At 41.7% G+C, this 20,877-nt stretch overlaps 14 non-coding genes and 12 pseudogenes across 14 annotated transcripts; all 26 read left to right on the forward strand.

Moving 5' to 3' along the window:
* The first annotated feature begins 10,705 nt into the window (after positions 1 to 10,705).
* Positions 10,706 to 10,824, forward strand: LOC115178963 (5S ribosomal RNA). Its single transcript, XR_003872758.1, has one exon. It is a non-coding gene; the product is annotated as a 5S ribosomal RNA (ribosomal RNA).
* Positions 10,825 to 10,987: 163 nt separating this feature from the next.
* LOC115179009 (uncharacterized) lies at positions 10,988 to 11,106 on the forward strand (annotated as a pseudogene).
* A 409-nt stretch (positions 11,107 to 11,515) lies between these two features.
* On the forward strand, positions 11,516 to 11,634 carry LOC115179004 (uncharacterized; annotated as a pseudogene).
* Positions 11,635 to 11,797: 163 nt separating this feature from the next.
* On the forward strand, positions 11,798 to 11,916 carry LOC115179011 (uncharacterized; annotated as a pseudogene).
* Positions 11,917 to 12,325: 409 nt separating this feature from the next.
* LOC115178940 (5S ribosomal RNA) lies at positions 12,326 to 12,444 on the forward strand. The gene has a single exon (XR_003872737.1). It is a non-coding gene; the product is annotated as a 5S ribosomal RNA (ribosomal RNA).
* A 163-nt stretch (positions 12,445 to 12,607) lies between these two features.
* On the forward strand, positions 12,608 to 12,726 carry LOC115178978 (5S ribosomal RNA). The gene has a single exon (XR_003872773.1). It is a non-coding gene; the product is annotated as a 5S ribosomal RNA (ribosomal RNA).
* A 163-nt stretch (positions 12,727 to 12,889) lies between these two features.
* Positions 12,890 to 12,998, forward strand: LOC115179020 (uncharacterized; annotated as a pseudogene).
* A 409-nt stretch (positions 12,999 to 13,407) lies between these two features.
* On the forward strand, positions 13,408 to 13,526 carry LOC115178979 (5S ribosomal RNA). The gene has a single exon (XR_003872774.1). It is a non-coding gene; the product is annotated as a 5S ribosomal RNA (ribosomal RNA).
* Positions 13,527 to 13,689: 163 nt separating this feature from the next.
* On the forward strand, positions 13,690 to 13,798 carry LOC115179021 (uncharacterized; annotated as a pseudogene).
* Positions 13,799 to 14,207: 409 nt separating this feature from the next.
* On the forward strand, positions 14,208 to 14,326 carry LOC115178964 (5S ribosomal RNA). Its single transcript, XR_003872759.1, has one exon. It is a non-coding gene; the product is annotated as a 5S ribosomal RNA (ribosomal RNA).
* Positions 14,327 to 14,489: 163 nt separating this feature from the next.
* On the forward strand, positions 14,490 to 14,608 carry LOC115179012 (uncharacterized; annotated as a pseudogene).
* Positions 14,609 to 15,017: 409 nt separating this feature from the next.
* On the forward strand, positions 15,018 to 15,136 carry LOC115178941 (5S ribosomal RNA). Its single transcript, XR_003872738.1, has one exon. It is a non-coding gene; the product is annotated as a 5S ribosomal RNA (ribosomal RNA).
* A 163-nt stretch (positions 15,137 to 15,299) lies between these two features.
* LOC115179022 (uncharacterized) lies at positions 15,300 to 15,408 on the forward strand (annotated as a pseudogene).
* A 409-nt stretch (positions 15,409 to 15,817) lies between these two features.
* LOC115178965 (5S ribosomal RNA) lies at positions 15,818 to 15,936 on the forward strand. Its single transcript, XR_003872760.1, has one exon. It is a non-coding gene; the product is annotated as a 5S ribosomal RNA (ribosomal RNA).
* Positions 15,937 to 16,099: 163 nt separating this feature from the next.
* On the forward strand, positions 16,100 to 16,218 carry LOC115179005 (uncharacterized; annotated as a pseudogene).
* Positions 16,219 to 16,626: 408 nt separating this feature from the next.
* LOC115178953 (5S ribosomal RNA) lies at positions 16,627 to 16,745 on the forward strand. The gene has a single exon (XR_003872749.1). It is a non-coding gene; the product is annotated as a 5S ribosomal RNA (ribosomal RNA).
* Positions 16,746 to 16,908: 163 nt separating this feature from the next.
* LOC115179023 (uncharacterized) lies at positions 16,909 to 17,017 on the forward strand (annotated as a pseudogene).
* Positions 17,018 to 17,426: 409 nt separating this feature from the next.
* LOC115178966 (5S ribosomal RNA) lies at positions 17,427 to 17,545 on the forward strand. The gene has a single exon (XR_003872761.1). It is a non-coding gene; the product is annotated as a 5S ribosomal RNA (ribosomal RNA).
* A 163-nt stretch (positions 17,546 to 17,708) lies between these two features.
* LOC115179001 (uncharacterized) lies at positions 17,709 to 17,827 on the forward strand (annotated as a pseudogene).
* Positions 17,828 to 18,236: 409 nt separating this feature from the next.
* LOC115178943 (5S ribosomal RNA) lies at positions 18,237 to 18,355 on the forward strand. Its single transcript, XR_003872739.1, has one exon. It is a non-coding gene; the product is annotated as a 5S ribosomal RNA (ribosomal RNA).
* A 163-nt stretch (positions 18,356 to 18,518) lies between these two features.
* Positions 18,519 to 18,637, forward strand: LOC115178991 (5S ribosomal RNA). The gene has a single exon (XR_003872785.1). It is a non-coding gene; the product is annotated as a 5S ribosomal RNA (ribosomal RNA).
* A 408-nt stretch (positions 18,638 to 19,045) lies between these two features.
* On the forward strand, positions 19,046 to 19,164 carry LOC115178954 (5S ribosomal RNA). Its single transcript, XR_003872750.1, has one exon. It is a non-coding gene; the product is annotated as a 5S ribosomal RNA (ribosomal RNA).
* A 163-nt stretch (positions 19,165 to 19,327) lies between these two features.
* Positions 19,328 to 19,446, forward strand: LOC115179013 (uncharacterized; annotated as a pseudogene).
* Positions 19,447 to 19,855: 409 nt separating this feature from the next.
* On the forward strand, positions 19,856 to 19,974 carry LOC115178944 (5S ribosomal RNA). The gene has a single exon (XR_003872740.1). It is a non-coding gene; the product is annotated as a 5S ribosomal RNA (ribosomal RNA).
* Positions 19,975 to 20,137: 163 nt separating this feature from the next.
* On the forward strand, positions 20,138 to 20,246 carry LOC115179024 (uncharacterized; annotated as a pseudogene).
* Positions 20,247 to 20,655: 409 nt separating this feature from the next.
* On the forward strand, positions 20,656 to 20,774 carry LOC115178967 (5S ribosomal RNA). Its single transcript, XR_003872762.1, has one exon. It is a non-coding gene; the product is annotated as a 5S ribosomal RNA (ribosomal RNA).
* The last annotated feature ends 103 nt before the right edge of the window (positions 20,775 to 20,877 follow it).

Consider the following 20,877-nt stretch of genomic DNA (forward strand, 5'->3'; position numbering starts at 1 on the left):
TATGTGAATACATACTGAATTATAATTGGATGCATTTTACCGCCGTATCCTACTGTGCAGTGATTGGTTAAGACCACCCAGACGGTTAGGGCATCGTCAGTTGATCGTGGTTGGAGATAGGTGAACATGCAGTTGTAGCTAGTTAATAAAGAGTTATGTTAAGAAACATCCTGTAGTTCTGCGTTTTATTATTTTGTACAAAGCGTACAAAACAAGACATGGTGTCAGAAGTGGGATGGTCTTAAAAGATGGATTTTTCTGGAGTTCCTTCACCTCGAATGGACTGGGAGTCTACAAACTTACCCGATGCATGGCGTAAGTACAAACAGCATGTAGAGCTAATGTTCACGGGTCCTCTGAAGGCAAGAGGAGAAGAGGAAAAGTGTAGCTACCTGCTCCTCTGGATCGGTGAAAAAGGGAGAGATATTTACAACACATGGACACTTACCGAGGCTGAATCAAAGGTACTGAAAACATACTACGATCATTTTGAAGCATATGTTGTGCCGAAGACTAATACAATTTTCGCTAGGTACAAATTCCATGAGAAAGTACAGGGAGCTAGCGAGTTTTTTGAACAGTTTGTGACTGAGCTGCGTCTGCTTGTGAAAGACTGTGATTATGCAAACAAGGATGACATGGTCAGGGACCGTATTGTATTTGGAATACACTCACCGCGAGTGAGAGAGAAACTTTTGAATGTTGGGTCTGAGCTAACGCTGGACAAAGCTATCGACTTAGCCAGATCTCACGAGCTAGCACAGGCTCAGATGAAAACCATTTCGCGCCGCAGCATGAGCGCATCACGTGAACAAGCAGTGCATGCAGTCAGGCAGACATCAAAGCACACCTCCGGTGCCCAGAGAGCGCGTTTCAGAACGGAGAGAGACATAACTCCAAAACAGAGCGACACAGACTCAAAACGCCCCAAAACATGTGGATATTGTGGATACAAAGTGCATGGCGAACAAGGAAATTGCCCAGCTAAAGGAAAACAGTGTACTAAATGTGGTAAATGGAATCACTTTGCAAAAGTGTGTAGAGCTTACCGTGGAAAAACAGTACACACAGTGAGTGAAGATGAAATGTCAATCAAAGAGTCAAATGATGATGAACTGTTTATTGATTCAGTGACACAAAAAAGTCACATATCAGAGACAGAGCAAGCCTTTGCTGACGTTGAGATAGGAATACAAGGCACAAAGCTAAAGTTCAAACTAGACACTGGTGCACAAGTAAACATTATTCCTCTGAATAAGTACCGCAGCTTGACATCTGAGTGCGAGCTACAGCCCACCATGCGCAGACTGACTGGTTATGGTGGTGAACAGCTCCCAGTAAAAGGCACATGCACTTTCAAATGCAAATACAAGGAAAGTGACATGATGTTGGACTTTTACGTTGTTGACACTAGAGCACCTGCAGTGCTAGGTCTTAAAGCATGTTTAGACATGGACCTCATCAAGCTAGTTTTATCAGTAACAGCACCAGTAGAGACAGGAAATGTACTGGAGGAGTTTGCTGATGTCTTTACAGGAATAGGATTATTCCCAGGAGAATGTACCATTCACCTTGACCCAGACGCAACCCCTGTGGTCTACCCCCCGAGAAAGATTCCCCTTGCTCTCCGTGCCCGTCTGAAGAAAGAGTTGGAGAGCATGGAGCAATCTGACATAGTCACCAAGGTTACAGAACCGACTGACTGGGTAAACGCGTTAGTGGTGGTGGAGAAACCACGCACAGGCAAGCTCCGAGTATGCCTCGACCCAAGAGACTTGAACAAGGCTATCAAATGGCCCCATTACCCTTTACCGACGCTAGATGGTATCACACACAAGCTAGCGGGAGCACACTACTTCAGTGTCATGGACGCTAGATCAGGCTACTGGGCTATCAAGCTCACATAAGAGTCATCTAAGCTCACAACATTCAACACACCGTTTGGACGCTACAGGTTCTGTCGCCTGCCTTTTGGGATTATCTCAGCCCAAGACGAGTTTCAGCGAAAGATCGACGAAGTGTACGAAGGCCTCGACGGAGTTGTGACAATTGTGGATGACATCCTTGTTTATGGTCGAACCAAAGAGGAGCACGGCCGAAACCTCCGCGCGATGCTGCAAAGGTCCCGCGAGAGAGGAGTCCGACTCAACCCCGAGAAGAGCACAGTCAGCGCTACAGAGGTCAGCTACTTCGGACATCTTCTCACAGCAACTGGAATCAAGCCAGATCCACAGAAGATCTCAGCCATAAAAGAAATGGAGCCACCAAAAAACCGTGCAGAGCTGGAAACAGTGCTTGGCATGGTCAACTACTTATCCAAGTTCGCACCCAGCCTCTCCAATGCTAATGCACCCCTGCGTCAACTGCTAAAGCAGTCCAGTGAGTTTCTTTGGGACAAGCAACACGACATTGCTTTCCAGAATGTGAAAGACTTGATCACGAGAGAACCAGGACCAATCCTTGCCTACTACGACCCCAACAAAGAGCTCAGACTCCAAGTGGACGCGTCGAAGTATGGACTAGGTGCAGTGCTACTGCAAGAAGGAAAGCCCATCGGCTACGCTTCCAAATCTCTCACAGACTGTGAAATCAACTACGCTCAAATCGAAAAGGAGCTCTATGCCATTCTGTTCGGATGTAAACGTTTCCATCAGTACGTATATGGATGACAAGTCATTGTGGAATCCGACCACAAGCCCCTTGAGTCAATCATGAGGAAACCACGAGCTGCAGCCCCGCCAAGGCTACAGAGAATGATCCTTCAACTACAAAAATACGACTTCACAGTCACTCACCGTCCAGGCAAAGACATCCCTGTCGCAGACACACTCTCCAGGAAGTTTCTTACCTACAAGGACAGCAGCCTCAGTGAAGGCATGGACATGCAAGTACACACTGTGTACAGCAACTTACCAGTTAGTGACACAAAACTGAAGGAGATCCAAGCAGAAACAGGAAAGGACTCTCAACTCACACAGCTGAGGGAAGTCATACAGGATGGATGGCCTGAGGAGAGGAGAAAATGCCCTCAGAGCGTCTCAGAATTCTGGAACCATCGTGATGAACTATCACAGATCAACGGAATCATTTTCAAAGGAGAGAAAATCATTATTCCTACCAGTCTCAGAGAAGAGATTTTGACAAAGATCCATGCTGGACACATGGGCATGGAAAAGTGCAAACAGAGAGCACGGGACATTATGTTTTGGCCTGGAATGTGCAAACAAATAGAGGACATTGTTGGTAGATGCGCCATCTGTCTTGAACGACGCCCCTCAAACACCAAAGAGCCAATGTTACCTCACTGTATCCCAGACCGACCCTGGCAGGTCGTGGCAACCGATCTGTTCACCTGGAACAACGAGGACTACATCATAACAGTGGACTACTACAGCAGATACTTCGAACTCGACAAGCTTCACAGCACCACATCTGCAGCTGTGATACACAAGCTGAAAGCAGCCTTTGCCAGGCATGGCATTGTAGAGACTTTAATATCTGACAATGGGCCCTGTTACAAATCAAATGAGTTTGAATCCTTCACAAAAGCATGGGAGTTCTCACATGTCACCACAAGCCCACATTACCCTCAAAGTAATGGCCTTGCTGAAAAATCTGTGCAGATTGCTAAATCACTCATGGACAAAGCAAAAGCAGACAAGAGAGACCCCTACCTCAGTCTCCTTGAATACCGCAACACTCCAGTTGACAACTTCAAATCACCAGCCCAGCTGTTGATGAGCCGCAGACTTCGCTCAACCCTTCCCAGCTCCAACCAGCAGCTGCAACCTGAGGTCGTCAGCTACGAGGAAATGCATGGAAAACGTGCACAGAGACAACAACAACAAAAGCGATACCACGGCAGGTCAGCTAGACCACTGCCACCACTGATCAACGGAGAGTCAGTTAGAATCCAGGAGCATGGCCTCTGGAAACCAGCAGTCGTCATCCAGCCAGCTGACACTGAACGTTCATATCACGTCCGCACAGCAGAAGGAGCAGTGTACCGCCGCAATCGTCGTCACTTACTGAACACAAAAGAACAACACACTGATGAGATGAACTGTTCCCCTGAAAGAGAACGTGATGGACTAAACACACACACAGCACAACATACACCACACTTACCTGCAACACCACAAGAGCTGTTGACTGACACAGAAGCATGCTCAACATCATATCGCACAAGGTCAGGAAGAGAGGTCAAGCCCAGAGCTGTCCTCGACCTGTGAAATGTCAAAGGGTGTAGGCGGATCGCTGCCCTAAAAGAGTTCCAGACTGTAAACTTGTTATTGAAAGTTCACTTGACATGCTTTGGTATTGTATTTGTTTGAAATGTTAAGATGTCATTTCTACAGTGAAAGCTGAGTTGCTGAGAATCCCTTGTTTGAAAAGTAACAGTATGTTGGATCATTGTTTCAGAGTATGTTGATTCAGTTGGTGTAGTATGCAATATAAATGGTTACTTACCTTGAGTTCAAACTACAGAGCATGTATTCAAAAGAAAAGCTTAGAATATGTAAAACATTTGTATTTTGTTTTAAAAGAAGGGGGATGTAATATTCATATGTGAATACATACTGAATTATAATTGGATGCATTTTACCGCCGTATCCTACTGTGCAGTGATTGGTTAAGACCACCCAGACGGTTAGGGCATCGTCAGTTGATCGTGGTTGGAGATAGGCGAACATGCAGTTGTAGCTAGTTAATAAAGAGTTATGTTAAGAAACATCCTGTAGTTCTGCGTTTTATTATTTTGTACAAAGCGTACAAAACAAGACAATGGGAACATGAACTGTTACGCTTTCCCAAGCAATTATCTCTCGGTGTTACACGATGCTAGGCTAACCTCAAGGCTGTCAAAAACCTCCACGATGAGACGGTAGCTTCAGTCTTTACTAAGTCTTAACAAAATTATAACAACTCTCTTATAAAATAAAATCGTTATTTCCCTTCATGTCTTAGTAGGTATGGGTTTTGTTCTAGTTTTGTCGTCTTCTTTTATAATTTTCTTCACCAACGGTCCTAATGTAAAACGACCATCCTCTTCTCAACGTCTCTTTCCCTCTCTTTTTGCCCAAGCTTCCATTAACCAGGTCCACTCTCCCATTGGCCACAGCTTAACAAGCGACCTTATTGGTCAAAACTTAAACTTCAAAGTAAACCCAACTATTCACTTATACATTAAATACATATTTATTCAAAAAGAAAAGCATTAACAACATTACAAGTTAGGAGCAAATCAATCACTTTTTAAATATAATACCAATTAATTATAAAAAATAAACTCAATATTTGTTTTTTACAAGAATAAACTCAATACCTAGTTCCAACAATGGTATTACATGTATCTTGGTTATCTGTAAAATCTATTGGTAGCTAAATCCGGAGAAATTACGGACCATGTAAAAAACTGTTGGTCACTAAATCCGTCTAGAAGGACCAAGTAAAAAATGGGTGTCTGGAATGCCCTCACCCGTCTGAGCGGTCGGCTGTGAATGCCTTCTGTCGTGGACGAATCAGAATTAGTTGGGTAACATAGATAATTAAGATGTTTTATTAGTATAATATGCTTATTTGAGGTACTTGTCATTAGAAAGTGTCCATTGGACTCTGGTGTCTTTTCAGTTGCACGTCTACCTTAGCTGGGGCTCAGACACTTGGGGCCCAGAGAGGGGAGAGGTCAGACTTGTCATCATGGGAATGTGTCTTTACCTATTTCTTAAACCATGTGAAGGGATGTGTGATTAATGGGGAACCAATGACTTGTCTCCACAATGTCTGTGAGCAAGTCACTCCCTCCTTTTCGTCATTGTGGGGAGGATTATGGCAGTAAATGGACCCTTGTATGTCCTCTCTTAGATCTCACACTTATCCTGTGATAATATATGGCCTAGAGGCTCACTCCCCCCAGTGAGCCTGTCCAGGAGTGGGGTCAAGAGGGGGTTTGCTTGAGATGGGAGTATCTAGAGTTGACAATTGATATATGCCATTGGATGAAATAGTTCTGTTCAATACCGTACCAGGGAGGGACGGTTCTAAGGAGACCAGATACTGGGCTATACAATGAATCCTGTTGACATAGCAGTTACTGTCTGATGTGTTTTATTGATATCTGTCATACAAAACTTAACCTTTGTGAACTGTTACTAAGTATCTGTGGTTTGTCAATGTACGTTGAAGGGGCTGTATCGTTGCTATAAAAGATCCCTGTAGCCATTCTGTAATCACCTCATTAAATGGTTCATTCGAGAGAATGCATTATTGGGGGTCAAGAACTTTTGCAAAAGTATCTTAATTAAGTATTACAGATGTAGTTTAACTCGGACTGGTGTGTTTGTAACTCCTCATTTGGTAATGCGGAAATTAGCCACCACATTTGGCGACGGGGGTGGGATGTGAATCTTCACTTGGTGATCGCTCCTGACGACCGAGGTAAATCGTGCACGAGGTATCCCTCAAACTTGGGATCTCAGGGAAACCACACTTCGGGAACGAAGCAGATGGACCCACCTTTGATCTGAGAGGCAGCGAGCCGAGTGGATACCACATTTCGAACTTAGTTTTTTTAAAGAAAAAGGTGAGCAAAACACACTTGAAGTCGAGTTTTTAGAAATTAGCCTCTGTTACGTGAGCTCTGAGTGTGTATTCCTTTGTGAGGGGGGCACCTTGGAAGCGTAAACAGGGCCGAGTCAGAGGAGAGCAATCTGAGAGTTTGTGGTCTCAATGATACTCTGCCACTGGTCGGTTGCGGGCGACCTAGAGCCGTCCTGACACTGAATTGATCACAGTGGGGATTGGTGCGGTCTGTGGGGGTGAGGGGCCAGGGTGACTGTGTGTTCTGTGTGAAACATGGTACTTGGTGAAGCCCTATTGGAATAAGGACCTAGTTCTGAGAATGTCTGTGTGACTGTCTAAGTGACCCTCAGAGGTGGTGAATTCCAATTATTTTAAATGTGCTAGCCAGGTATGCCCTGGGTTACTCTGTGTGAGTATTTTGTTAAAGTTACCACTAGGTAATCTTTGTAGGAGCGTTCTGTGTGAGCGTGAGTAGGTTTACTCTGTGTGAGTAACCTTTCAATTATGTTCTGTGTGAACATCGGACCAGTTCTGTGTGAGTATCGGGCCAATCCTGTGTGGGTGATCCTTAAAGTTCTGTGTGAGTACCTAAACATTTCTAACGTTTTATATGGATTCTGTGAAAATATGATAAATTGTACGTGTGTATAATCGATTACTAGAGATTTGATAAAGTAATGGTGAGAATATAATTAGATAAAATTTAAACCATCCATTCGTAGACGTTCGTAGGTTTTGAGTTGGTATCTTTAATGGATAATTTGATAAAGATGAGGTTTTAAGCGTTATTAAACTGTCTACAATGTTTGGGAAATTGTGCTCTAGAAACTGATTGGAGTGTGTCCACTTTTGGTTATCTTACCCTAATGATGTAACTATAAATGCTTATTGTATTATCCCCGTCTGGGTACAACAGGTGAAATAAAAATGCCCTTAAGGTCTGAAACTATTTTATTTTTCCTCCCAGTATGAGAGGAGTTGTTGGATTTATTGAATAAACCGTTTTCCATAAAGTTGGAGCGAATTAAGATGGAATCTCGACGTAATTTATAAAGTCGGACAAAGCCTAGGGTATCCATCAAACTAATTATCATTGGCTGATTTTAATATGATGAAGTAAAGAAACAGAAATACGTTGAGAAAACAAAATCTACTTTTATTAAAAGGCGCAATATCTGTTTCCTAGTCTATGAATGTTGATTTTACTCTTTGACTGCTAATCTATTCATTTGGTATGTGAGAATCATCGCTGGTGTAAATCTTGGATTTTTTTAAGAGGGCTATTTTCTGGGAATTGTCTCAGTAATACGTGCCTGATTTTACGACTACAGACAATTGTAAATGGATTTATTTGCTGGGAGTCTGGTTCATTTAAATAGCATTGGTGGTACAGGGGTAGAATTGCATCCTAGCCCATGCACCAAGGGACTGATTATAATTCTACTATTGATAGGTTTTGCCTGGAGAGATACGGTTGCTAGCGTTTGTTTAAGATATAAATGTAACGTTTTGATAGCTTGATTAGTTTAAATTGAAAGACTAATTCATTAGAAAATAATAGCGAGGGAATTTTGATATGATACGTTGTCTGTTGCTAGAACTGATGTACAGAGAAAGAGTTGAATGATGTTATTGTTATAAGTATGGCGATTTACATGTTACTTTTAAAGTCTTGGATATTTCATAAGTGTAAAGCTGAAAGAGAAGAGGAAGTTGTGAAGTTTGGTTTTAATCTTACTATAGAGGTAAGGCAGAACGTTGGTTGAGTAGTGGGTTATATTTTTGCTTACGGGTAAAACAAAAGATGAGAAGAGAATTGGTTATGTGCGCTGAGCTATGCTTGGGCTATGTTTGGCTGGAAGGAAGGATTTTGTGATGTGAAGCTGGTTATTGATTCTTGGTTTGAATGTTTAGGTAACACCAGTGAATTAGAGAAGGAAGTTTATGTATTTAAACATTATACTCTGTTTCCATTACGTGGAACAATGTCAGGACAGTACAGTGAATTGCAGGTTGAGTTAATTTTATTTTACAGGGACAGTGCGAATTCATCACAGTTGTGCGTGTGCTTGGCCGGTATGCGCGTTCCTGTAAGACGTAGAATCGCAAGATAGCGCGAGGACGAGCTTTGTGAGGGGGGTGAGTGTAACCGAGGTGGTGCGAGCTAAAAGCGTTTCAATCGGTGACGTTACTCGCTCTGAGACCTTGAAGCATAGTTTTGTTACTTCTGTAGTAAAACAATTTCATATGTTTGGGAAATTAGCTAGGTTGCATTTGGTTATTTGAATTACCTTTTTCATTTGCTTTTTAAAAGAGAGGTTGGAATCAAGTATGATGCCGTGGAACTTAAAATCAGATATCACGTGGAACTTTTCCCCTGATACATAGACATCTGTCTCAGGGGCATCAGTGTTTTCTTTGTGAGGAACATGCAGACTGTGTTTTATTTAAAAAAAAATTGAGATGCAAACATGAGTCTCTGAGCAACTTTGTCATCTCAACCATTACAGTAGTGAGTTTTTGTGTAGGTTGTTTGTTAATTGCATGCATTTATCACTGTATCATCTGCATACATTGGAATTTCAGACTCTGTACAGACAGAAGGAAGATCATTCATGTATGAGCTGAACAGTATTGACCTTTGGGGAATTAAAACATTGTGTATTATGAGTGGAAAAAAGTTAGTTTTGATTCTTAAGCTGATGAGACGGCACACTTTTTTAAGGTTTTAGATTTGTTAAACGACAAGGTTTGTTTTTACTAAATTTATGCAACAGGTTGAAATGATTTGATTTCTAGAAAGAGGTTATGGGTTTGTTTATTGTTTACTGTTTATTGTTTATTTTTGGTGTTGTTTTCACTTAATTAAACATTGTATTATCTGATGTGTTTGAGTAGGATTCTTTCCTCCAGGACGGATGAAAGTCAACTAAAGTATGTATGTTAAAGGCGACATGGGAGAACACGTCTCAAACTACATTTTATTAAACGCCTGGGATTAAATATTGCTGAACAATCCAAAGGTGGAAAAGCTATCACATATTTGTTGGACATTGGTCTAGTAATGATACCAGGATAATTGTATCTAAGGGTCAATTAAGCATGCATATACATTGATGCAGATTAAAACTAATGATGAGGGAGTACAGTGGAGTTATCATTAGGTTTTGTTTGTAGTTAACTTTTGGGTTTCTGAATCAGTTGTATAATGAATGCTAAAGAAGTGTTTTGTGTTTTTCTTTGGGAAAATGGGGATTTCATTGTCTCTCTTTGGAATGTTTCCTGGGGCTATAATCTTGGGTGAGTGAGATTGAGGCCATAAACTACCAAAATGGAAGAGGCCTGGAAATGTTTTGTTTGTTTTTACTTTAGGGTTTGCAAATACCCACACACAACACATTTGTTATTACTATTTGTTGGTGTTTTTAAAATAGTATGTTTGATTTGTTTATCTCTTTCCTCTGGGATTGGTGAGTTTTCCATTTGACTTAGTGCTAAAATATCTCAAAGGGGTATACACATGACATTTTTGGAAGTTTTTTCCCCTGAGTTTTAATTAAAGATGTGGATTATTTTGTTAATGAAATGTCCTGGGTAACCTGTGATACAACATGTAGAAAATGTTTGATGTTTGAATTTTGTTTTGTCTAAGATAGTAAGAAACATTTCTGTGAAGGGGTTTGACTTATGACCTTTGTCTGGGTTTTCCTGTGTGGTCTGATCAGCCTCATGGGAAAGCCATTTGGATAATACATTTTAGGTCATTTGTTATACTGATTTCAAGGTAATTCGTGAAATTTATAACTATGATGGAATTTAAAGTTCTTAGACATATTTGTAATTTGGACCTATGTGATAGAGGGCATTGCCTTTCACTTAGGGTAGGCTGCTTGAAGTCTGTTTTCCTATGACCATATGGGTAAATCACCTCATTAAATGATTCATTCGAGAGAATGCATTGGTGGTGTCAAGAACTTTTGCAAAAGTATCTTAAGTATTAAAGATGTAGTTTAACTCGGACTGGTGTGTTTGTAACTCCTAATTTGGTAATGCGGAAATTAGCCACCACACTGTTTATAAGACTCACTTTCACTATATATGTTGTACCAAGACATTGTTTATCGTTTACGGCCATACCAGCCTGGCTACGCCCGATCTCGTCTGATCTCGGAAGCTAAGCAGAGTCGGGCCTGGTTAGTACTTGGATGGGAGACCGCCTGGGAATACCAGGTGCTGTAATCATTTTGTCCACGAGGGTGTGCTCTTACACTATTTCATCCGCAACACTGCCTTGTAGTAAGCATTTAATGATGAATTGACAAAATGCAGCTTCCTGCTGCAAAATGCAATGTCTGTTTATCAGACTCACTTTGACTATATATGTTGTACCAAGAGATTGTTTATCGTTTATGGCCATACCAGCCTGGCTACGCCCGATCTTGTCTGATCTCGGAAGCTAAGCAGGGTCGGGCCTGGTTAGGACTTAAATGGGAGACCGCCTGGGAATACCAGGTGCTGTAATCTTTTTGTCCACGAGGGTGTGCTCTTACACTATTTCATCAGCAACACTGCCTTGTAGTAAGCATTTAATGATGAATTGACTAAATGCAGCTTCCTGCCTTTTTAATAGGATCAAAGTTCCGTGTGTTGTCAGTTAGCATCTGCCTTGTATTTATAAGACAAATAAGAATATTGTTGCTGAATGCAGCTTGTGTGTGCTTTGTGCTCCCTTACCCTGTTCAAATGATGAAAGGAAATAAAGTTTGTATTTTATCCAACTACCTGTGCTATAAAGTGATGGCTACAGTGTTTGTAATTTCTTCTACTTTTTCAGTGACACAAAGTTCAAGCTGCTTATCTAATTGGTGAAAATGCAATGTCTGTTTATCATACTCACTTTGACTATATATGTTGTACCAAGAGATTGTTTATCGTTTACGGCCATACCAGCCTGGCTACTCCCGATCTCGTCTGATCTCGGAAGCTAAGCGGGGTCGGGCGTGGTTATTACTTGGATGGGAGACTGCCTGGGAATACCAGGTGCTGTAACCTTTTTGTCCACGAGGGTGTGCTCTTACACTATTTCATCAGCAACACTGCCTTGTCGTAAGCATTTAATGATGAATTGACAAATTGCAGCTTCCTGCTGCAAAATGCAATGTCTGTTTATCAGACTCACTTTGACTATATATGTTGTACCAAGAGATTGTTTATCGTTTATGGCCATACCAGCCTGGCTATGCCCGATCTTGTCTGATCTCGGAAGCTAAGCAGGGTCGGGCCTGGTTAGTACTTAAATGGGAGACAGCCTGGGAATACCAGGTGCTGTAAGCTTTTTGTCCACGAGGGTGTGCTCTTACACTATTTCATCAGCAACACTGCCTTGTAGTAAGCATTTAATGATGAATTGACTAAATGCAGCTTCCTGCCTTTTTAATAGGATCAAAGTTCCGTGTGTTGTCAGTTAGCATCTGCCTTGTATTTATAAGACAAATAAGAATATTGTTGCTGAATGCAGCTTGTGTGTGCTTTGTGCTCCCTTACCCTGTTCAAATGATGAAAGGAAATAAAGTTTGTATTTTATCCAACTACCTGTGCTATAAAGTGATGGCTACAGTGTTTGTAATTTCTTCTACTTTTTCAGTGACACAAAGTTCAACCTGCTTATCTAATTGGTGAAAATGCAATGTCTGTTTATCATACTCACTTTGACTATATATGTTGTACCAAGAGATTGTTTATCGTTTATGGCCATACCAGCCTGGCTACGCCCGATCTCGTCTGATCTCGGAAGCTAAACAGGGTCGGGCCTGGTTAGTACTTGGATGGGAGACCGCCTGGGAATACCAGGTGCTGTAAGCTTTTTGTCCACGAGGGTGTGCTCTTACACTATTTCATCAGCAACACTGCCTTGTCGTAAGCATTTAATGATGAATTGACAAAATGCAGCTTCCTGCTGCAAAATGCAATGTCTGTTTATCAGACTCACTTTGACTATATATGTTGTACCAAGAGCTTGGTTATTGTTTATGGCCATACCAGCCTGGCTACGCCCGATCTCGTCTGATCTCGGAAGCTAAGCAGGGTCGGGCCTGGTTAATACTTGGATGGGAGACCGCCCGGGAATACCAGGTGCTGTAAGCTTTTTGTCCACGAGGGTGTGCTCTTACACTATTTCATCAGCAACACTGCCTTGTCGTAAGCATTTAATGATGAATTGACAAAATGCAGCTTCCTGCTGCAAAATGCAATGTCTGTTTATCAGACTCACTTTGACTATATATGTTGTACCAAGAGCTTGGTTATTGTTTATGGCCATACCAGCCTGGCTACGCCTGATCTCGAAAGCTAAGCAGGGTCGGGCCTGGTTAATACTTGGATGGGAGACCGCCTGGGAATACCATGTGCTGTAAGCTTTTTGTCCACGAGGGTGTGCTCTTACACTATTTCATCATCAACACTGCCTTGTAGTAAGCATTTAATGATGAATTGACTAAATGCAGCTTCCTGCCTTTTTAATAGGATCAAAGTTCCGTGTGTTGTCAGTTAGCATCTGCCTTGTATTTATAAGACAAATAAGAATATTGTTGCTGAATGCAGCTTGTCTGTGCTTTGTGCTCCCTTACCCTGTTCAAATGATGAAAGGAAATAAAGTTTGTATTTTATCCAACTACCTGTGCTATAAAATGATGGCTACAGTGTTTGTAATTTCTTCTACTTTTTCAGTGACACAAAGTTCAAGCTGCTTATCTAATTGGTGAAAATGCAATGTCTGTTTATCATACTCACTTTGACTATATATGTTGTACCAAGAGCTTGGTTATTGTTTATGGCCATACCAGCCTGGCTACGCCCGATCTCGTCTGATCTCGGAAGCTAAGCAGGGTCGGGCCTGGTTAATACTTGGATGGGAGACCGCCCGGGAATACCAGGTGCTGTAAGCTTTTTGTCCACGAGGGTGTGCTCTTACACTATTTCATCAGCAACACTGCCTTGTCGTAAGCATTTAATGATGAATTGACAAAATGCAGCTTCCTGCTGCAAAATGCAATGTCTGTTTATCAGACTCACTTTGACTATATATGTTGTACCAAGAGCTTGGTTATTGTTTATGGCCATACCAGCCTGGCTACGCCTGATCTCGAAAGCTAAGCAGGGTCGGGCCTGGTTAATACTTGGATGGGAGACCGCCTGGGAATACCATGTGCTGTAAGCTTTTTGTCCACGAGGGTGTGCTCTTACACTATTTCATCATCAACACTGCCTTGTAGTAAGCATTTAATGATGAATTGACTAAATGCAGCTTCCTGCCTTTTTAATAGGATCAAAGTTCCGTGTGTTGTCAGTTAGCATCTGCCTTGTATTTATAAGACAAATAAGAATATTGTTGCTGAATGCAGCTTGTCTGTGCTTTGTGCTCCCTTACCCTGTTCAAATGATGAAAGGAAATAAAGTTTGTATTTTATCCAACTACCTGTGCTATAAAATGATGGCTACAGTGTTTGTAATTTCTTCTACTTTTTCAGTGACACAAAGTTCAAGCTGCTTATCTAATTGGTGAAAATGCAATGTCTGTTTATCATACTCACTTTGACTATATATGTTGTACCAAGAGATTGTTTATCGTTTACGGCCATACCAGCCTGGCTACGCCCGATCTCGTCTGATCTCGGAAGCTAAGCAGGGTCGTGCCTGGTTAGTACTTGGATGGGAGACCGCCTGGGAATACCAGGTGCTGTAAGCTTTTTGTCCACGAGGGTGTGCTCTTACACTATTTCATCAGCAACACTGCCTTGTAGTAAGCATTTAATGATGAATTGACAAAATGCAGCTTCCTGCTGCAAAATGCAATGTCTGTTTATCAGACTCACTTTGACTATATATGTTGTACCAAGAGATTGTTTATCGTTTATGGCCATACCAGCCTGGCTATGCCCGATCTTGTCTGATCTCGGAAGCTAAGCAGGGTCGGGCCTGGTTAGTACTTAAATGGGAGACAGCCTGGGAATACCAGGTGCTGTAAGCTTTTTGTCCACGAGTGTGTGCTCTTACACTATTTCATCAGCAACACTGCCTTGTAGTAAGCATTTAATGATGAATTGACTAAATGCAGCTTCCTGCCTTTTTAATAGGATCAAAGTTCCGTGTGTTGTCAGTTAGCATCTGCCTTGTATTTATAAGACAAATAAGAATATTGTTGCTGAATGCAGCTTGTGTGTGCTTTGTGCTCCCTTACCCTGTTCAAATGATGAAAGGAAATAAAGTTTGTATTTTATCCAACTACCTGTGCTATAAAGTGATGGCTACAGTGTTTGTAATTTCTTCTACTTTTTCAGTGACACAAAGTTCAACCTGCTTATCTAATTGGTGAAAATGCAATGTCTGTTTATCATACTCACTTTGACTATATATGTTGTACCAAGAGATTGTTTATCGTTTATGGCCATACCAGCCTGGCTACGCCCGATCTCGTCTGATCTCGGAAGCTAAACAGGGTCGGGCCTGGTTAGTACTTGGATGGGAGACCGCCTGGGAATACCAGGTGCTGTAAGCTTTTTGTCCACGAGGGTGTGCTCTTACACTATTTCATCAGCAACACTGCCTTGTCGTAAGCATTTAATGATGAATTGACAAAATGCAGCTTCCTGCTGCAAAATGCAATGTCTGTTTATCAGACTCACTTTGACTATATATGTTGTACCAAGAGCTTGGTTATTGTTTATGGCCATACCAGCCTGGCTACGCCTGATCTCGAAAGCTAAGCAGGGTCGGGCCTGGTTAATACTTGGATGGGAGACCGCCTGGGAATACCATGTGCTGTAAGCTTTTTGTCCACGAGGGTGTGCTCTTACACTATTTCATCATCAACACTGCCTTGTAGTAAGCATTTAATGATGAATTGACTAAATGCAGCTTCCTGCCTTTTTACTAGGATCAAAGTTCAGTGTGTTGTCAGTTAGCATCTGCCTTGTATTTATAAGACAAATAAGAATATTGTTGCTGAATGCAGCTTGTGTGTGCTTTGTGCTCCCTTACCCTGTTCAAATGATGAAAGGAAATAAAGTTTGTATTTTATCCAACTACCTGTGCTATAAAATGATGGCTACAGTGTTTGTAATTTCTTCTACTTTTTCAGTGACACAAAGTTCAAGCTGCTTATCTAATTGGTGAAAATGCAATGTCTGTTTATCATACTCACTTTGACTATATATGTTGTACCAAGAGATTGTTTATTGTTTACGGCCATACCAGCCTGGCTACGCCCGATCTCGTCTGATCTCGGAAGCTAAGCAGGGTCGTGCCTGGTTAGTACTTGGATGGGAGACCGCCTGGGAATACCAGGTGCTGTAAGCTTTTTGTCCACGAGGGTGTGCTCTTACACTATTTCATCAGCAACACTGCCTTGTAGTAAGCATTTAATGATGAATTGACAAAATGCAGCTTCCTGCTGCAAAATGCAATGTCTGTTTATCAGACTCACTTTGACTATATATGTTGTACCAAGAGATTGTTTATCGTTTATGGCCATACCAGCCTGGCTACGCCCGATCTTGTCTGATCTCGGAAGCTAAGCAGGGTCGGGCCTGGTTAGTACCTAAATGGGAGACAGCCTGGGAATACCAGGTGCTGTAAGCTTTTTGTCCACGAGTGTGTGCTCTTACACTATTTCATCAGCAACACTGCCTTGTAGTAAGCATTTAATGATGAATTGACTAAATGCAGCTTCCTGCCTTTTAATAGGATCAAAGTTCCGTGTGTTGTCAGTTAGCATCTGCCTTGTATTTATAAGACAAATAAGAATATTGTTGCTGAATGCAGCTTGTGTGTGCTTTGTGCTCCCTTACCCTGTTCAAATGATGAAAGGAAATAAAGTTTGTATTTTATCCAACTACCTGTGCTATAAAGTGATGGCTACAGTGTTTGTAATTTCTTCTACTTTTTCAGTGACACAAAGTTCAACCTGCTTATCTAATTGGTGAAAATGCAATGTCTGTTTATCATACTCACTTTGACTATATATGTTGTACCAAGAGATTGTTTATCGTTTATGGCCATACCAGCCTGGCTACGCCCGATCTCGTCTGATCTCGGAAGCTAAACAGGGTCGGGCCTGGTTAGTACTTGGATGGGAGACCGCCCGGGAATACCAGGTGCTGTAAGCTTTTTGTCCACGAGGGTGTGCTCTTACACTATTTCATCAGCAACACTGCCTTGTCGTAAGCATTTAATGATGAATTGACAAAATGCAGCTTCCTGCTGCAAAATGCAATGTCTGTTTATCAGACTCACTTTGACTATATATGTTGTACCAAGAGCTTGGTTATTGTTTATGGCCATACCAGCCTGGCTACGCCTGATCTCGAAAGCTAAGCAGGGTCGGGCCTGGTTAATACTTGGATGGGAGACCGCCTGGGAATACCATGTGCTGTAAGCTTTTTGTCCACGAGGGTGTGCTCTTACACTATTTCATCATCAACACTGCCTTGTAGTAAGCATTTAATGATGAATTGACTAAATGCAGCTTCCTGCCTTTTTAATAGGATCAAAGTTCCGTGTGTTGTCAGTTAGCATCTGCCTTGTATTTATAAGACAAATAAGAATATTGTTGCTGAATGCAGCTTGTCTGTGCTTTGTGCTCCCTTACCCTGTTCAAATGATGAAAGGAAATAAAGTTTGTATTTTATCCAACTACCTGTGCTATAAAATGATGGCTACAGTGTTTGTAATTTCTTCTACTTTTTCAGTGACACAAAGTTCAAGCTGCTTATCTAATTGGTGAAAATGCAATGTCTGTTTATCATACTCACTTTGACTATATATGTTGTACCAAGAGATTGTTTATCGTTTACGGCCATACCAGCCTGGCTACGCCCGATCTCGTCTGATCTCGGAAGCTAAGCAGGGTCGTGCCTGGTTAGTACTTGGATGGGAGACCGCCTGGGAATACCAGGTGCTGTAAGCTTTTTGTCCACGAGGGTGTGCTCTTACACTATTTCATCAGCAACACTGCCTTGTCGTAAGCATTTAATGATGAATTGACAAAATGCAGCTTCCTGCTGCAAAATGCAATGTCTGTTTATCAGACTCACTTTGACTATATATGTTGTACCAAGAGATTGTTTATCGTTTATGGCCATACCAGCCTGGCTACGCCCGATCTTGTCTGATCTCGGAAGCTAAGCAGGGTCGGGCCTGGTTAGTACTTAAATGGGAGACAGCCTGGGAATACCAGGTGCTGTAAGCTTTTTGTCCACGAGGGTGTGCTCTTACACTATTTCATCAGCAACACTGCCTTGTAGTAAGCATTTAATGATGAATTGACTAAATGCAGCTTCCTGCCTTTTTAATAGGATCAAAGTTCCGTGTGTTGTCAGTTAGCATCTGCCTTGTATTTATAAGACAAATAAGAATATTGTTGCTGAATGCAGCTTGTGTGTGCTTTGTGCTCCCTTACCCTGTTCAAATGATGAAAGGAAATAAAGTTTGTATTTTATCCAACTACCTGTGCTATAAAGTGATGGCTACAGTGTTTGTAATTTCTTCTACTTTTTCAGTGACACAAAGTTCAACCTGCTTATCTAATTGGTGAAAATGCAATGTCTGTTTATCATACTCACTTTGACTATATATGTTGTACCAAGAGATTGTTTATCGTTTATGGCCATACCAGCCTGGCTACGCCCGATCTCGTCTGATCTCGGAAGCTAAACAGGGTCGGGCCTGGTTAGTACTTGGATGGGAGACCGCCTGGGAATACCAGGTGCTGTAAGCTTTTTGTCCACGAGGGTGTGCTCTTACACTATTTCATCAGCAACACTGCCTTGTCGTAAGCATTTAATGATGAATTGACAAAATGCAGCTTCCTGCTGCAAAATGCAATGTCTGTTTATCAGACTCACTTTGACTATATATGTTGTACCAAGAGCTTGGTTATTGTTTATGGCCATACCAGCCTGGCTACGCCCGATCTCGTCTGATCTCGGAAGCTAAGCAGGGTCGGGCCTGGTTAATACTTGGATGGGAGACCGCCTGGGAATACCATGTGCTGTAAGCTTTTTGTCCACGAGGGTGTGCTCTTACACTATTTCATCATCAACACTGCCTTGTAGTAAGCATTTAATGATGAATTGACTAAATGCAGCTTCCTGCCTTTTAATAGGATCAAAGTTCCGTGTGTTGTCAGTTAGCATCTGCCTTGTATTTATAAGACAAATAAGAATATTGTTGCTGAATGCAGCTTGTCTGTGCTTTGTGCTCCCTTACCCTGTTCAAATGATGAAAGGAAATAAAGTTTGTATTTTATCCAACTACCTGTGCTATAAAGTGATGGCTACAGTGTTTGTAATTTCTTCTACTTTTTCAGTGACACAAAGTTCAACCTGCTTATCTAATTGGTGAAAATGCAATGTCTGTTTATCATACTCACTTTGACTATATATGTTGTACCAAGAGATTGTTTATCGTTTATGGCCATACCAGCCTGGCTACGCCCGATCTCGTCTGATCTCGGAAGCTAAACAGGGTCGGGCCTGGTTAGTACTTGGATGGGAGACCGCCCGGGAATACCAGGTGCTGTAAGCTTTTTGTCCACGAGGGTGTGCTCTTACACTATTTCATCAGCAACACTGCCTTGTCGTAAGCATTTAATGATGAATTGACAAAATGCAGCTTCCTGCTGCAAAATGCAATGTCTGTTTATCAGACTCACTTTGACTATATATGTTGTACCAAGAGATTGTTTATCGTTTATGGCCATACCAGCCTGGCTATGCCCGATCTTGTCTGATCTCGGAAGCTAAGCAGGGTCGGGCCTGGTTAGTACTTAAATGGGAGACAGCCTGGGAATACCAGGTGCTGTAAGCTTTTTGTCCACGAGTGTGTGCTCTTACACTATTTCATCAGCAACACTGCCTTGTAGTAAGCATTTAATGATGAATTGACTAAATGCAGCTTCCTGCCTTTTTAATAGGATCAAAGTTCCGTGTGTTGTCAGTTAGCATCTGCCTTGTATTTATAAGACAAATAAGAATATTGTTGCTGAATGCAGCTTGTGTGTGCTTTGTGCTCCCTTACCCTGTTCAAATGATGAAAGGAAATAAAGTTTGTATTTTATCCAACTACCTGTGCTATAAAGTGATGGCTACAGTGTTTGTAATTTCTTCTACTTTTTCAGTGACACAAAGTTCAACCTGCTTATCTAATTGGTGAAAATGCAATGTCTGTTTATCATACTCACTTTGACTATATATGTTGTACCAAGAGATTGTTTATCGTTTATGGCCATACCAGCCTGGCTACGCCCGATCTCGTCTGATCTCGGAAGCTAAACAGGGTCGGGCCTGGTTAGTACTTGGATGGGAGACCGCCTGGGAATACCAGGTGCTGTAAGCTTTTTGTCCACGAGGGTGTGCTCTTACACTATTTCATCAGCAACACTGCCTTGTCGTAAGCATTTAATGATGAATTGACAAAATGCAGCTTCCTGCTGCAAAATGCAATGTCTGTTTATCAGACTCACTTTGACTATATATGTTGTACCAAGAGCTTGGTTATTGTTTATGGCCATACCAGCCTGGCTACGCCTGATCTCGAAAGCTAAGCAGGGTCGGGCCTGGTTAATACTTGGATGGGAGACCGCCTGGGAATACCATGTGCTGTAAGCTTTTTGTCCACGAGGGTGTGCTCTTACACTATTTCATCATCAACACTGCCTTGTAGTAAGCATTTAATGATGAATTGACTAAATGCAGCTTCCTGCCTTTTTACTAGGATCAAAGTTCAGTGTGTTGTCAGTTAGCATCTGCCTTGTATTTATAAGACAAATAAGAATATTGTTGCTGAATGCAGCTTGTGTGTGCTTTGTGCTCCCTTACCCTGTTCAAATGATGAAAGGAAATAAAGTTTGTATTTTATCCAACTACCTGTGCTATAAAATGATGGCTACAGTGTTTGTAATTTCTTCTACTTTTTCAGTGACACAAAGTTCAAGCTGCTTATCTAATTGGTGAAAATGCAATGTCTGTTTATCATACTCACTTTGACTATATATGTTGTACCAAGAGATTGTTTATTGTTTACGGCCATACCAGCCTGGCTACGCCCGATCTCGTCTGATCTCGGAAGCTAAGCAGGGTCGTGCCTGGTTAGTACTTGGATGGGAGACCGCCTGGGAATACCAGGTGCTGTAAGCTTTTTGTCCACGAGGGTGTGCTCTTACACTATTTCATCAGCAACACTGCCTTGTAGTAAGCATTTAATGATGAATTGACAAAATGCAGCTTCCTGCTGCAAAAT

Source organism: Salmo trutta, chromosome 38 (assembly GCF_901001165.1).
Source record: "Salmo trutta chromosome 38, fSalTru1.1, whole genome shotgun sequence".
In the NCBI taxonomy this organism is placed as follows: Eukaryota; Metazoa; Chordata; class Actinopteri; order Salmoniformes; family Salmonidae; genus Salmo; species Salmo trutta.